Source organism: Hyposmocoma kahamanoa, unplaced genomic scaffold (genome assembly GCF_003589595.1).
Source record: "Hyposmocoma kahamanoa isolate Upper Pololo Valley unplaced genomic scaffold, ASM358959v1 232, whole genome shotgun sequence".
NCBI classification, from domain to species: domain Eukaryota; kingdom Metazoa; phylum Arthropoda; class Insecta; order Lepidoptera; family Cosmopterigidae; genus Hyposmocoma; species Hyposmocoma kahamanoa.
Genome location: NW_020653750.1, coordinates 9,647,906 through 9,663,853, shown reverse-complemented (window position 1 = coordinate 9,663,853; position 15,948 = coordinate 9,647,906).

Genomic DNA, 15,948 nt, shown 5'->3' with positions numbered 1-15,948 from the left:
GGAAGCTTCAATTATAAGGATTGTTTTCTTCCAAATAACATATCATCTTAAATAAAAGGAAGACCACGAAATTTAACATCTCTCAAATTAATTTGCAAAGCCTTTTTTTATGATATCAAATAACGTTACTAACAAGTCGTGCGCCTGGTGATAGGCGACATAAATGTTGATGACAGTTGCAGTGCTGCTCAGAGCTTTAAAGCGCAAAGATCTGAGAGGCACTGCCACTGCGCCCGTCACTCGGAGGCATAAATGGATAAGTGCCATGTGCCTGTAATTTCACCAGCACTAGGGGTGCTTTTGCCCTGTGCTTAGCTTTGCCCTTCAAAACTGGAACTCAGTAATGCTCAGAAAGGTGGCATTATGACGAACTCTTTCACAAGGAGGTCTATTGCTACTAAAGTCTTCGGCTATTCGTCTATCGTTATTAGTTTTCAATTCACCACATTGGGACAAGAATGGCAGTTTTAACAATTTACATTTCTATAATATTTATTGAAATTTTTCTAACTTTGCATCATTTACATTTAAATAATTTTCAATTTTATTTTTGTACACGTAACTTTGGAATTTTTCCTGTTAACAAAACATTTATTATTGCATTAATACACCTTTTAACCCTGGTTCCGTCGAGTTTGGACCCGGCCGGACCCACGGGTAATTTTATTTCCCCGTAGTCCCAAGACACTAGAGATGGAATTAAAATCATAAACTTCCATAATTTATGGTTTTTAATTAATGAGAGTTTTCCGAATGTAGCCATATCGATAAAGGATAAAATAAACCACGTGTGTTGTATAACTATGAATGAATTATTTAAAGGGCATTACATAATCACATTCTAATGCTTCAAACAATAACTCTTTATTGCGCTTTAGGTGGCGGTGTTTTACTAAATATTAGCACTACGGCGCTACGGTACACTTGTAGCGACAAACAATGTCAAATTCTTGTTTTACTGAGTCGATTAAATTTAATATTAAACTTTTGGGTTTGAGGAGAGTTTAACTAAGTACTTAGTTTTGTTCAATATCTAAAATTAGAAGCGTATAATTTTAATAACCCTTAACAACGTTAGAAATTTCGCCGCTTATTAAAACTTCAGGATGTAATAATTGGATTGTCGATTTATAATAAAGGATTAGAGAATACTGCGGTGTGTTATCTTATGCCATAGAATCAGCCCGCTTATTATCTTCTGAGTATTTTTATTTATTTATTTTTTCACAATTCAATAATGTACAAATGGTGTTATTAATGATAAGGCATTCTCTGCCAGTCGACCATTGGGGCAAACAGAAAAAAAAAGGTTAGTGCTACACAACAAAAATTAAAGAAAATACCACTCCCAAGCTAAAATTGGATGGTTAATTTAAACGGTAGGTATAAAATAAACAAAATATAACATAAACATACTTAATATAAAAGTACATAGTATATAATAAACAGTACATAATTAATATATAACTAACATTTTACAATAATACTTTCTCACGAGTATATTCAGTAACATGTGAGGACCATAGGTATAAACGTATAAGTATCTTTTGTAAAAGATAATAAAGACATTTTCATTCTTACATATGTACCATAGCAGCAACATTACGCAGAATCTTGATTTGGAAGATTGTCAAAAAGATAATTGCGCAACATGCGCTTGAAAGATAACTTAATCTGAGCTTGTCTATTTTTCATTTTTCATGCAATTTTGTACCACTGATACGTAAAAAGAATCTTATATGTAAACACAAAAAGCAATTTTGATTCCGATGTCTTTCTGACTATTAAACTATAGTCTATAAACTTTTTTAAATGTAAGCATTGATTTAGAAAAAGCATAATGTGTAGAGAAAATTAGGTGAGAATTATATTACATTCAAAAACAAATTACCCCTATGATATTCAAAATGATAATAGAACATGTCCTATACTCCCTGGTGGAACGTCATTTGAAAAGCGGTTATAATTACCTATGCCGAGATAACGGCGCTACAGATTGCTTGACTCCTGCGCTTGACAGGTTGTTAGCTGCACTGTTGATGTTACTTGATAGAATACTTTAATCGTCGATTATATAGTTACATCTTACTTGGTTAAATCAATCAAGAACGATACGGTAATTCTCGGACTAGCGTTCACTACCTAATTCCGTGACAATTTTTATTATTTATTGTGTGACTCTCTGGACGAACTCTTCAATAAAATAAAGAGCTTCACTGCGACTAAAAGGAGATAGAAGAAGAAGATAACAATATACCCTTGAATATACAAAAAATACCACGTCACAATGAAAACTACTTTTGAATCGATTTTTTTCCATTAGATGGAAATGGAAAAAAATCGACAAGATCGACATCGATAAAACATAGACATTCGAATTAAAGGACTGTATAATAAATATATCTACATAGTGTTATACAGGGTGTTTAAAATCAAAGGAAGGGATTAAAGACGTCCATGAAATCTGCCTTTAAATCTTTATACTTTAAATTTTAAATCTTAAACTTTGCATTTTAAAACGTTACAATTTAAACCTTTAAAACTTCTTTAACTGCCTCCGTGGCCGAACGGTTACCATGACTACCACGCAGAGGTTTCAGGTTCGATTCCCGGGCCGGTAGAAATATTTGTATGGCCTACATTTATTTCTCTCATGGGATTGGGTGTAATTTGTTGTTGTCTATGTATATGTCCATGGCACCCGCTACACAGGATGTCTCTAGTGCGGGGCTATGTTGAGTGCGTTCCAAAAAAAAAAATAATATAGACGGAACACTTAATATATATATCAAAAATAAAAAAATGTCGTTTATTTATTAAGCGTATAGGTTATATGAACCGCATTTTTTTGTGTAATAATTTTTTTGTTTATAATTTATTGTATTCTGAACAATTAAAAATGGAACTTTCAGCTAATGATCAGATCTTTTATCCGACCTTGTTTTCATAAATAGTACCGAGTGAAACTACGTTGAAACAAGTATTGATTCATAGGAAAATGTTTGCTCATACGCATGTAAACACTAGGCATTTGAACAATACTTTTACATCAAACAATACTCACCACCGTTTTTTGCCATGTACAGTGTTCCTGTAGGGATATGAATCCAGCCTATTAACCTCTATCATCTAAACATCAATACAACGTTTCTCTAGACAACTTATTGTCTTATAGTCTGAACAAAATCAATATGCTGGTAAACTTTTTCATCTCTGAAGACTGAATTTGAAATGTTACATACATGAAAACGAACCGGATGCAATGTGTGTCTTCGTGAACTGTATGTTTTGCCATTTGCACGTAGGAATGATATTTTTTAGGATTATTTTTGAATTGTTTTCAAAACAGCACATAGTATTTGCTCTTTTTTAGTCGATTGGTTGATAATGGATCCTCCCTAGAAAAATACGAGTGTATAAAATACTGTTGAGCAGTATGAGCTACAAAATTTCATTATCGGACATCTTTTCAAAAGCGGGACTAAGATCTTCGAGTAGATCCTTTATTGCATCTCGCCTGTCTTTTACGTTAGTGGCATCTTGAGAATTGGAAGAGTATTTTGGTGAACACACCGGAGATTATTCTTGTCGCTGAAGTAGAAGCCGTTTATCGATCTTCTCTGGAAGGAGGTACTGTTCCGGGTATATATTGTTTACCGTGTAGTCTAAACGGCCTCATGAATTTCGATGTATCTAATGATCTTTGGAGCGTCATGGGAAAAATTGTATGCCTTACATTTTTTGGCATACATACAGCGGCATTGTATCGAATCGAATGTTCTCAGTTGCTGTGCCACTAAGAACTTTAAATCATAAAGATCTGATGGGCACTGCCACCGTTTCCGTCATCTTCTGACGTAAATTGACAAGTTCCATGTGGCTATAGTTTCACCAGTACGCTTAACCTTCAAAACCGGAACGCAGTAGTGCTCACATTACTGCTCGACGGCAGAAATAGTTATGATGGCCAGTACTTTTCTACGAATCTTTCACAAGGAGCTCTACTGCTACTAATTCCCGAATCTGCTGTTAAAATACTAATATTTTCTTTTTGGCAGAGATTTATATAATAGGTTTGGAGATCACGTAAATGAAACACGATGTTTACTTTTAACGTTAACGCGAAGAACGATTAAGAATAGAATAGGAAATGTAACTGTTCGGATCTAGGTACATCGCGTACATTTGTTTTTGAAACAAACCAATGTTTCGAGTCCTTTACAGGTCCCATGGTCACGGCTGGGGCCTGTAAGGACCCGAAACGTTGGTTTGTTTGATAGAACAAATATACGCGAAAAAATTGTTTCATTTTCTATGTGTAACCATCGCGAAAATCTAAGAACTTGAAAAGAGTAATCATATTGAGAAATCTCTTTGACTAATAATTAGACTTAGCTTAATCATTAAGAGCTAGGTAACACTAAATGACACTACTATGATATGACTATGAAATTAAAGGTCTTACTAAAATTATTCTAAAATAAGTAACGCCTAATGTACTACGTACATATTCAAGTACGTAAGGAAACTTAATTTTACCACTATAAATTGAGCCTCTACAGTTGGAAGAGACCTCATGACTGGAAAGTATATTATGAATGAAGTTTCTTTCTTTTCTTAAGCTTTTCAGTAGCTTATAGTATGTATATTAGTTAGTTTATTGATATATAAAATAAAAGAATTAGATTTTAGTTTTGAAATTGAAACTATTTTTCTGATCTAAATAGCGAAGACATATTGGTTTTTTTAAACAAATCAATCAACCGTGACCTATAGAGGTTAGAGAGACATGTAAAGGGCTTGAAATGTTTTTTGAAAACAAAATTGCAAAAACCTAAGAACTCGATAAATGTTTAATATGTTTAGTTAGAATATTTTGATTTACTTAAAAAAAAAACATCGTGATGCATTAAGCTCCTACAAGATTCTTGAACTTGTTTTCCTCTGCAGTCACATTTTTTAAATTATTTATTAAAAGGTGTTCTAGAATAGAATTAAATAAGTACTATTGGAAACAAGAAGAAGGTGTAGCCTTACCACGACTTTTATTGTCTGAATGATCCTTCAATTTACCTATATTAATTAAATGAGTTCCTGACGGTTCATGAGGGCCATGTAACATTAAAATAGCGAAAAATTTTATGATTAAAAAATGTTTATCGTTAATATAACAAAAGATATCAGAAAACGCTAGCTCAAGCGAACCAGTAGTGAACGCACTGTTTTAACTATTGATACCTTATACGATAGAAGAACAAGTGCCAAGAACAATTGGAAGTGACAATAATTGCATTTTCCATCCCAGGTAAGTTAACGGTTAATAAATTAAAATACTTGTACTTGAATAGAGTAACCACTAAAAGCAAAATATGAGAGTTATTTGAAGTTTCCAAGTGCCGCAGAGAGCTTTGCTCAGTTTGAGAGTTAGATCTTACGTTTAAGTATAATAGGAAAATGTATTATAACCCAGACAGGTGAAAGCCGTTTGAAAGAAGGTTTTTAATATTCAGTTAAGGAATTTGTGATGTGATGTGCTGAGAACTTATGAAGGTTTCCTGACAAGATTTTATTATAAAGTTTTGGGAATAATTACCGTGTTACAGAGATGAGATTAATTACAAATAGTGAAGTGAAACTAAGATCAGCTTAATACGTTCAGGATCAGCCATCGTCTTTGATACACAGTTCATTAATACAAGTGAATCAAAGGCACCAAAACTTTCTTTGCCAGAAATAAAAGTTGAATTCTAAAACATTAAGGTTATTTAATATCACGATGGTTTCCTACCACGTTACAATACAATTATTTTTGTTATTATTAATACAAAGATCGAACACAAATAAATAATAAATAAAAAATTCTTCGACCCGGCTAGATTCGAACCAGTGACCTCGTCATACTGTGGCTGATGCTCTCCTAAATGAGCTACGAAATGAACTAGCAGAACATACGCTTTGCTGTATGCTTATTTCAGATCTTTGTTATTGGCTTTTAACGACTTTTTTGCCGTTACGCCATCTGTGAGAAATCATCAGCAACTGTATGGTGAGGTTGCTATTCGAATCTAATAAAAATAAATCTGAAATCTGTCATCTCGCTGAAAGTGCTGGCACGCTGATTTACAATACACCCGGTTAACATTAATACACGTGCCATAGAATATGTATCAGTGTTAACGTGTTCACAACGTGTGTTGTAAATAATAATAATAATAATGCTCATTGAAAACCAGTGCCACATTCAATTATGGCTGTGGCATAAGCTGAATGAAGCCCTTTTGCGTACGCCACAATCGCACAAATGACAGTACAACATTTGTAGTCGTTATATTTAGTTTATTTTTGCCTTTTGTCTGTTTTGTCTTATTTTATTTTGTTTCTTTTGTATTTTTTATTTTATTTATTAATTCCTTTGATTTTGCTTGTCTGATTGTTATCAATATATTTTTTTTTGTATCTATGTGTTGTGCCATTGCAATAAATATCTATTCTATTATGCTGTTATTTCAGCAGCAGTAGAGCTTCTGAATGTGTTCATCCAGTGAAGTACTTCCATAATATTTACAACTGCCACCATACATTAATGTGAGCATTGTTGTGTTCTAGTTTGGAAGGGTAAAGGTGCCTGTGAAACTATTGCCATAAGGAACTTGCCAACTTTATGTTTTAAGTGTGACAGTGTCCCTTATATCTTTGCAATTAAAGCTCTAAGTAGCACTGCAACTGTCTTGGGTAGTCTTGTCGCTTACCACCAGCCGCATGATTTGATCGTCCCGTCAATTAATATAATAAAAAATGTATAAACAGTGTCTATATATGTATAAACAGTGTCTATATATTTGATTTGGTGGAATATGAAAGAATAACAATTATCTTTCAGAAGTTTCACAAATTGGTATAAATTAAGTAAATAATGAATAACTAATAACCAATAAAATGGAAACATCCCCGTCACATCAGCAGTTACATTGTGGATTTTTGAGGTTCAGACATGTGCACTATGAGTAATTTAAAAAAATGATATGGCGTTTTTAATGAGTGTAGTTATTACAGTTCCAGTATTTCGAGTCATTATACGTGAGACGCACTATAAGTTTTCAGAATGAATAAGAAAAAAATATTATAAATGATCAGAAATTAATTTATTGTTTCTCAAAATATTTTCCGTTAGCGTTAATGCGCTTTTTCATACGAATGAACCAATTTTGAAAAATTGATGCCACTCCTCCGTGACAATCTCTGAAACATGTTTTTCATACTCTTCGACAACCTCTTCAGGTGATGAAAATCGTTGACCGCGCAACTGGTTCTTAATTTTTGGAAATAAATAAACGTCACAAGGTGCCAGGTCGGGACTGTACGTGTGATGGCTCATAAGGTCAACGTTGTTCACCTTCAAAAATTCATTTGTCTGTCTGGCCATGGGAGAACTGGCAATATCGTGGTGCAAGATGATACGGCGTTTACGGTTTTTTTCCCGGAATTTGTCAATAACTTCCGGCAAACAAATGGTCGTGTACCAATCACTATTCACGGTACAACGATTCTCCAAAGCCACAGTAGCCACGTGTCCAGTTTTATTAAAAAAAGAAGCATTCATCCGCTTAGAGGCACTTCACACGCGCGCCACTTTGGTTGGTGTCGGCTCATCAAGTAACGGGACGGACAGGTTGCGCGCCTGATGGTACGCAACATGCCTGTCCATAGTAATTGTAATCAATTGCCACTCAGAGCGATCAATCGCAAATATCTGAGGGCCACTGCCACTGCGCCCGTCATTTTGAGACATAAATTAACAAGTCCCATTTGCCTGTAATTTCATTATTAATAATTATCCTTCAAAACTGCAACGTGGTAATAGTTAAGGTGGCATTACTTTCCTGGATAAACTCTTTCGCAAAAGCTCTACTACGTCTCGGAATAGTTACGCAAACTTTCAGCGAACACGATATATTTTTGAATAGTTAAAACTTGTTATAGTTTTGAAAAAAATAAAGTTTATAAGACGTAAATTACGTATTTTTGGCGGTAGAACCACATTAGAATAGTCATGCTATGTGTATTGTGTTGTGGCATTGTTCGATTCGTGCCCGTCACGGCACTAATGCTGTCAAGCCACCAGGGAGCGTGGATTCAATCAATAATACCCGTTCGTTACCATACCGTGACACGTCGCTTTACTTATGGGACGAAAGATCTTATAATTAACATGTCTAATTAGTAGAAAGAAGGTCTATTTTAAAGTTATATCTTATTTACCCAACTACAATTTAGTTATTGCTACTAAAGGTCCTTGTGAAAGGGTTCGTCCAGGAAATTTTAAGCCTTTTTACTTATTTAATGTGAGCATTACTGCATTCCGGTTTTTGAAGGGTAAGAGTGTTGTTGATATCATAGGCACTTGGGACTTGTCTCCGCATGTCTCAGGGAGGTTTAGATCTTTGCGATTTTAATGAAGCTCTGAGTGACACTGCAATTGCTATCGACAGGCGTGTCGCTTACGACTTTTTCGTCCCGACACTTAGTATCATAATAAAAACGACAATATGGGAAGTCCTTGGGTTGGATACTGAAAATTCCTTTTATTTGTAATCAACACAGTTGTAACAAGGAGGTCCCGGTACGTTGCAATGACGGCAATAGCTTATTTAAAATTTTGTATTAAGAGTTACTGGCGTCGCCTACGTTTAATGAAACAAAAGCTACAGGGAAGGTTAACGTAATTTAAATTTGAATTCGTAGACGGGTGGATACGGCCAAGTGTCGTAGTTAGATGTAGAATCTGATGTATGTTCTGTATATTGATGTTCGTTAATGTTCCTGTTTTATCTGGAAAGAATTATTTGAAACAATCGCTCCACTGTCCATCTAAACTCTTTTGCAAAAAAAACGGGCACTTTAGATTTTTTTCTCTACTTCAATGAAGAAGAACAAGAAATAGGTTTTATTAATTTGACGATATACTGGCATGTTATTTGAAGCATCCTGGCATGATTCTTTACGTTCCAAATTTAAAATTTGAAATTAACAAAAGAAAAATAATGATTATTGTGGATTATTCTAAAATTGCTTTACTAATGGCGCGAATTGCTGAAACGATTTTTAACTGATTACGATATTTTAAAACTTTTTGGATATTTTCTGCAAATTAAACGATTTAATCTTTCTTTTTACATTAAATACCACTTTTTGATATGAGTGATAAAGTGATAAGGGCCGGTAAAATTATAGCCCTACTTGAAGAAGGTTGTTCGCAAACTTACGTGTCTCAGCGGCTAAATGTGAGTCGTTCAATTGTCCAGAGGACTTGGCAACGGTATGAAGAGACCGGTTCGGTCAAAAGAAGACCCGGTTCGGGAAGAAAACGATGCACAGAACCAAGAGATGACTGCTTTTTGTTGAGTCAGGCGTTGCGGAATCGTAAGGCGTCAAGTGTGGACCTGAAGAAGAGCCTTGAAGAAATAAGAGGAGTAGAAGTTAGCTTGTGGACGGTCAGGAGGAGGTTTTTGGCTGCCAATATCAGGAGTTACCGCCCAGCTCGGGGCCCTAAATTACTCCGTGAGCACCGTGTTGCTCGACTTCAGTTTGCTCGGAACTGTGCTTCATGGACTCTGGAGGACTGGAATAAACTATTGTTTTCTGATGAAGCTAGAATCTCTTTGTGTGAAGAGGACCGACGCCGGCGAGCGCTGCGAAGACCACGGGAACGCTATGCGGAAGTGTGTTTCGAAGAAATCACTCCTTATGGCGCAGGCTCCGTTATGTTTTGGGCAGCAATTAATTCGACGGAGCGTACGGAGTTAGTTTTCATAGAAAATGGAACATTAAATGCACACCAGTACATAATGGAAGTCCTAATTCCATATGCACAACCCACATTGACTGCACTTGGGGAAGATTCAATTTTTATGGACGACAATGCTCGTCCGCACCCTTCTGGCGACGTGGAAGCGTACATGCAAGAAGTTGGGATCCGTCGTTTAGATTGGCCAGCTCGAAGTCCTGACCTCAATCCAATTGAGCATGTCTGGGATGTTCTAAAGAGACGGGTAAGATCAGTGCAGGTTGCTCCACAAAACATCAGGGAGCTAAAAAGAGTCATTGCAGAAGAGTGGGAACGTATTCCTCAAAACGTTATTAAAAACATCGTGGAAAGCATTCAAGCTGATGATTCAAGCTGTGATTTTGGCAAGAGGAGGTCACACTCGTTATTAGGTTTTTACATTTGTAACTTTATTTACTTAAAAAAAGTAAAAAAAAAATCTTGTCTTTATTGCCGACCACTTCTTATTGTTTGGGCGTGTACATCGGTTTTAAAGAATCCATCGTTTTTTTTCTTTTAATTGCCCGGATTCACTTCACGCGCATTAATTTACACGATTATAAGTATACAGACTAAGTCAAAGAAATAAATTTCATTTAATTAACTCAAATCGACTTTAGAACGTAAATTTCCTTAGGTGCCCGTTTTTTTTTTGCAAAAGAGGATATTATAAAGTTCGTGCTGGTATGAGCTTTAGACGATGTCGCTCTTACTTAACAAGTCAAGAATGTTGGCTGTCTGACATTAGTTTGTGGGACAAATGCACGCGGTTTTAGATTTTAAGTAATAATAGCAAACAGTAATCGTGGAAACCTAAAAACTAATAATGATGGACTATAACATAAAGGGTATTTATTTCAAGAAGGTCAAGAAGGCAAAATTAGAATGTATTTATTAGTTTGTTATTATTTTGTATTTCCTAGAGACATGAAATACAGACTTAATATCTTCGTTCCAGTTTTAAAAAGGGATTTGTCAACTCTATGTCTCATGGTGACGGGTACAGTGGCAGACAGTACTAACGATGGAACGAGTTGTATCTTTTTCAACTCGAGTTACTCCAGTTGACGTGATTGCTGACTCGAGTTGACTCGACCCGTATATTCGTTATAAACTCGAACATCCGATTCACCGAGTTGGGCACGAGCGTGCTCCGAAGTTCTCCGAACTCACCGAGTGAGAACGAGTACCCGATGCGCCGTATGAATTAAGTATTCGGCTCGGCGGGGTGGGTACCGAGCCGAGCCAGCTCGAGTTCATTAAAAAGTAGCTCAACTTGTCTCGTTGTGGGAGTAACTCGAGTTAATTGAGTTAAATAACTCGACTCGCCCATCGGTAGTCAGTACCTCTCAGATCTTTGCGATGTAAAGCTGGCCCTGCGACTATTATCATACAGTTTGATATATAGATAGATATACACTTTATTGTTCACACACAAAAAACAAACAAAAACGCTAAAAAAACAATTTAGAATTAAAGTGTGCAAAGGCGGCCTTATCACAATCTCTTCCAGACAACCTTTGAGACAGATGAGAACTAAACAGGGGGGTAGACGTCGACGTAGTGATAAAAAATATAAAAAAATAACTAATTTACTGTGGTTTTATAATTCATTATTTTGGTGTAAAACGGCCATGTTCGCTTACTTTTTTGGCCTACTGAATAGAATAACTATTTTATAATTGAGATAGAAAGAAATAAAGTTATGGAGTTAGCCAGCAGTTGTTTGATAATGCAAATATTGATATGCCGTCTTTATGGTATGTCTATGGATATACCATCTCTACATAAGTATTTCCAGTTCCATTACATACTGTAATGCGATTCATTATAGTTTCATCACTGAAACATCGCTACTGTATCGTGACATGTCCCTTTACCCCCAGGACATTGCCTTTTAGGATTATTGTGCATTATTAGCATTAATAAGGTACAATATAAAACAAAATGTTGTTCCATTTACCGTCAAGCCACAAAGAAGCGTAGGTTCAATCAATAATTCCATTTCGTTACCACATCGTGACGTATTGTTACGCCTCAGGGACATCGCCAATACAATTTAATTTGTTCACAAGTTACCAATTAGTGTAAGACCCAAGGGCATGCAGGTACATTGTCAAGTGCATTAGCATAGTCATACAAAGCTGTCCCCCACCTGCCAGCCCCAGGCACCTCGTTGAGGAGGCCTAATTTCATCCATTTAACCGTTCAAGCATTCTAGAGACATACTGTGTCGCTAACATACACCTGCGTTTCACCTACCATTAAAAAAAATAACGAAAAAAATTATAAAAAATTTTAAAAATGCCAATATCGTTAGGGACACTGTGTGTCTCCAGGACTTACTGGAGACACATATCCTGTGTGTCTCCAGGATGTGTGACTGGTTAAGTTAGTGCTAGTAAACAGTATTTGTTCCAAACGGATATTAGGGTTCTGTATCATTAATAAAAACGTTATTCTTGATATAAAAAATAACAATGAAAAGTAGAAAAGAAAATATTCGTATTGTATATTCAGTTCCCCAAGTTTTCATGGTAATATGAGTGACATGTACGTGAGTAGTGAGTTCTACGGTACACTGACTCGGTAATTTTTTCCGTTTCGGTTATTTGTGTAAAAGGCATTGGTAATAAGTTATGGGATGATATTATTTGATCCTCAAAGAAATAACTAATATTTGTATATGCGCACTTTTTTAAATAAACCATTTTTTTTTATGTTTGACATATTAATTGTTCCATCTATATTGATTGATGTACGGATAAATTATAAATGAACTGCATTCAAGGTAAACACTATTATTATGTTTACGCATGATGAATTAATATTTGGTATTAAAAAACAATATTTGATACACTTTTTTTATCATTGGTCTTTTCTTTTAACGATTAATGACATTTATAAAAAGAATATCTATTGATATTGATCTCCTAATAAATCTTGGTTGCTTGGATGCGCCCTTCATTCAGTAGGTTAGATTAGGTTAGTATATGAAAAAGTAGAAACCAATTTGCTTACGTTTCCAAACACGTTTCCGAACAGGTCAAATTATATTATGATTAATATAATATTAGTATACAAATATTATCAAAAATTTACTTGGTTTTAAAAATAAGTGTCTGAATTTTATTTTTAATGCCAATTTGTCTCAATTTTGAGGCCCAACATAAAACTATCAAAGTTAATTTATACAAATCAAACATTTATTGCGTAGCTCAGAACAGATTAAAATGTCTCAGAGAAAGAGGATCAATTATTAAAAAAGATGAGCGTTTAGATTTTTTTGCTTTCTGCTTTTGCAAATTTAAAAAGACTGTTTAAAGACACGCCATAAGATATTTCGGCATGCGACAGTGAGCCAGCGGAATTCGAAAAACACGAACAGGCGCATGTTGTACTGAACAAGTTTTCAAGCACTTTATTTCCGCAGACGTGTTGTCGTTGTCTCTACAAGTTACCGAGACGTAAAACCCGATAACCATATTAATAATTAATCAAGTTTTAATGTAAAGCACATAAAACAAACCTGCTAGTATTGCTCATTTCAGTGGTTTAAACAGCAACGCTGAACCGGAAATACACAACATATAAAAATATTAAACAAAAAATTCAAAATGGAAAATGGAGAGTCCACGTCATTCTTAACAAAATCAAATTGAGAAGACTATGTTTTGCGACTTGCGCTTCACTCAAGTTGAGTTAATTCCACAATATCCGTCAAATCACTTGAAATACTTAAATCATACAAGTTTGCAAAGAACAATGTTGATGATAAATGACAATGTTTCCTAATAGTTTTTACAATCACCCACGGGTAATTGCTTTTTTATGATACCAAGGGACGGGACGACCAAGTTGTGCGTCTGGTGATAAGCGACACTCCTGTCCATAGTATTTATAGTTCCACTCAAAGTTTTGTAAAGATCTACGGAGCACTATCACTGCGCCCTGCACCCTGAGACACAAGTTCCGTATGTGTGTGTTCCATGTAATTTCACCAGCACAGTTACCCTTCAAAACCGAAGTGCAGTAATGCTCACATTACTGCTTGGGAAAAAAGTCAATAAAAGCAGTGGATTTAAAGGCAGCGGGACGAATAAAATGGGTTAATGATGAATAAATGAATGAATGTAGCCCTCGTACGTAAGGTTTTAAAGCTTTTGTTTGTGAATGGAAGCTTTTAAAGCATGTTAGGCTATGTATTTGTAAATAAAAAAATGTTTGATAGAGCAAATATTGTTGTTACAATTATGTCAATGTAAGGTGTTTGAATAATGTTACAAAACCGTTAATTACATTTACATTGACCAAGCTTATTGTTTTGTACTAAAAACTATCAATCAACGATCAACACAAAACGAATTCTCAAACTTTTTTGCAATGTAATGTGGCAGTATATTCCTGGACGAAGTTTTTTTCAAGGAGCTCTACTCCTACTAGCAATATTAAAGTGTGATTAATTAAATTCTATATTTATTATATTAATATCAATACCGCCGATCTCTTTGCCTTTACGCAGCTAGCAAACTGACCTTTTGTGATCATAAAAATTTTATGTTTAATTTACATTTGATATGATAACGTTTGATGAATTACACATGTGACATTTATGCTTATCACGGCACTAATGTTTACAGCCCTCATGGGAGTGGGGGTAGATACAATCGATAATTTCCATTCGTTACCGTACTGCGTTAGAACAATTAACGCGACGGCTCTATTTTTTAAGTTCTTTACACGAAAAATGTTACCCAGCGACTTCTTGAAAGTGCTGTCAGTGTTTTAATGGAAGTGTCGTATTTTGCCCGCTGGGCGCTATCTTCATTGTTTTGTTACTTTGTATTAAATTTCTTCATAAAAAAGGAAAATTGAGAGTCGTGTTCTCATTTATCATATTATATTATATTATACTAAAATGAAATGAGGTTTTTGTCTTAAATGTACTTTTATGCGTTGCCCAACGTATTAGTTTCAAAACGGAAAAGCTGCCATCATTTTGAGCAACGTGTTTTTTACTCTTTTAATATAGTCCAAATAAAAAAAGCCGTGGTGGCCTAATTGTATGCTCTACCGCTTCTCCAGCAGAGGCCGTGGGTTCGAATCCTGGCTTGCGCTTCTAAATTTTTAGAGGGTCATGTGCGAAAATTTAATTTGAAATTTACATTGAGCTTGTCGGTAAAGGAAAACATCATAATGAACGTGGGAAGTCCCCAACCCCCATTGGGCCAGCATGGCGAACTATGGCCGAAAAACTTTCACCTGAGAGGAGACCCGTGCCCATCAGTGGGACGAATAAAATGGGTTGATGATAGATAAATGAATGAATGTGTTTGTGAATGGAAGCTTTTAAAGCATGTTAGGCTATGTATTTATAAATAAAAAAACTGTTTGATAGAGCAGACTTTGTTATTACACTTATGTTAATGCACGGTGTTTGAATAATGTCAATAAACCATTAATTACATTTACATTGACCAAGCTTTTTGTTCTGTACTAAAAACTATCAATCAACAGTCAACACAAAACCAATTTTCAAACTTTTTTACAAAGTTAAGTAAGTAAGTTATGTAAGGTCAACTACTTGAGTGTCATGCGTTATGTATAAATTAATTTAAAGGATAGATGAAACAGGTATGCACTATGAACAGAACTAAATTAAATTTTTTTTGTGAAGGCTATAAAAATAAATATTAAATAACATACTTTCATTCGGTGATCACATTTGAACGATGACTACATAATATGTATAAAGTATCAAGTTCTTAGGTTTTCGCGATTGTTACACATAGGAAATGAAACTATTTTTCCGGATTTAAATCGCGTATATTTGTTTTTTCAAACAAACCGTTTCAGTCAACCGTGACCATGGGACCTGTAAAGGGCCTGAAACGTCGGTTTGTTTGAAAAAACAAATATACGCGATTTAAATTCGGAAAAATAGTTTCATTTCCTATATGTATAAAGTATATTATGCTTAAAATACATATACATGCACTTTCGCGCCCATTTTCTATCAGGATAGGCAGAGACTGTGATTTCTACTTGCTATGATTCTGACATATCTTTCGTCTCTACAACACGCGTCAATGTTTTCATACACGCTCGTTATTGAAGGGCACCCT